The sequence below is a fragment of the Echinops telfairi genome, unplaced genomic scaffold (genome assembly GCF_000313985.2).
Source record: "Echinops telfairi isolate 266 unplaced genomic scaffold, ASM31398v2 ScPeMD7_7469;HRSCAF=8507_1, whole genome shotgun sequence".
NCBI classification, from domain to species: Eukaryota; Metazoa; Chordata; class Mammalia; order Afrosoricida; family Tenrecidae; genus Echinops; species Echinops telfairi.
In genome coordinates this window covers 59220473-59222343 of record NW_022111373.1, presented here as the reverse complement: position 1 = coordinate 59222343, position 1871 = coordinate 59220473, and positions in this window count along the sequence as shown.

Here is a 1871-nt window from a genome sequence, read left to right as displayed (position 1 = left end):
AAACAAACCCTTAAGTATTTAAGAAAAATTGATTTAATGTAATTTTAATTCTCCATGTGAACCAACATCCTCAGAACATTTTCATGGGTTTTATGATAAAAATTTGCCATCAAAGAGGATGAAGGTAGCTAGAAAATGTAGGGTTATAAAACTTGAAGAATAATTGTATGAAAGCAGTAGTGCCAAAATGATAAGAAGATGTCAAAGAGAGCTATTACCAAATGCAATCTCCTCCTGCTTACCACCTGCAAAACTCCCTCTTTCATGACTTGTGAGGTCTATTTGATAATACAGGCACGCATGTTTGTTCGACTACCCTATGAGTCTCTTGCCCTTATAAGGCAGTTCCTGTGTCATAACCCTAAAATATTGTATCGTCCCAGATTACCGCATGCTGGGTGCTGGGTTGTGTTAAAATCTCTTTTACTATTTGCCTTTACAGATAAATATCTTAAGTTGTTTAATATAGAAAATGTACTGGCTAGGAGAATATGATTCAATCCCGTTTCCCCGCCCTCTTGTTTTTTCTTCTCACCTGCCCATTTCAGGAAGAGCTGGAAGGGTAACTGATCAGCTGCGTCAGAACAAGACTCACACCAATCAGGTGCGTTCCCTCTAATTTGTGGTTAAGGATTAGACAAGCCCCTCAAAACTAATTAAAAGCACACTTTGGGTGATGCTTCAGAAGCATCACTGTCCTGTATGACACGTTGCTTTTTCATTCATCATACCCATTTCATACACGATAACATTTTAGTAGTTAAAACCGTCATAATTATTATTAACTATATTCTGTGAATTGGATTTGAATAAAAGTACTTAATATGCAGGTCATTCGAAATACATATGTATTCAATTTGAACAGGTAAATCTGTGTAATAAAATTTGATCAAGCAAAACAAAGAAATATATATTCTGCGGTAGTGAAAAAACGATGATCTTTAGACTGCCATTTGGAAAGCAAAATGAATGAAACTGTAAGTTTAAGAGAGGTGACTGAACACATTTTATGGAAAAATTAGAAAAACTTGAATTTTGAAGTTTCCTTCAGCAACTAGTCTGCATTAACTCACAGATTACTAACAACTTATGCAAGTTTTACATGCCTATTCCATCTGCTCTTCATTAAAAAAATGTGTTGCCATAGCAACTGCCACATGCCATTGTATTTATGCTGCATCTGATGTACAAAGAAAGCATAGCGTGTGTAGGAAGGAGTGTGTGTATGTATATGATGTGGCAGCTGTCATCTCTGCCATTTTGTTGCCGTTCTAGAATGAAAGTAAGTCGTGAGTGGTTATGAATACTCATTTGAGTAGTGATACTAGCACTCATTTCACTAAAGACACACACACACACACACACACACACACCCCTTTGGTTAAGGTCTTCATCACAGGTCAGCAGATAGGATTTGTTTAAGAGATTGTATTAAACATGTGTGCGTTTTTAATTGTATCTTTTTGTTTTTTAAGGTAGACTTAATATAATGAAGTTCTCTTTTTCCCCCCATAAAAGTCAGTAACATTTCTTGGGTGATAATTACAATATATATGCATCCTACAAGAAATTGACATTTCACTGTCAGTGAGATTCTCTGAAATAAACTTTGAAAAGATGCTTAGATGACTTGGTTCTCCCATAATTGGTTTTGCATGGAAATTGCTGGTTCAATAGCACTTCAGGAAGATTTGGGGGATTATGGCAGCTACAAGAGACCTAATTCTCAACCCTCCACTCTTTTTCACTGTCTTCTACAATATAAGTCATAAACAGTAAATACTTGTATTTTCATTATCTTGGAAAAGCTAAATGCTTGGAGTGCCAGCTTCCCTTGCAGCCATATGCCATGAGGTAGAGCTTGGCCTACC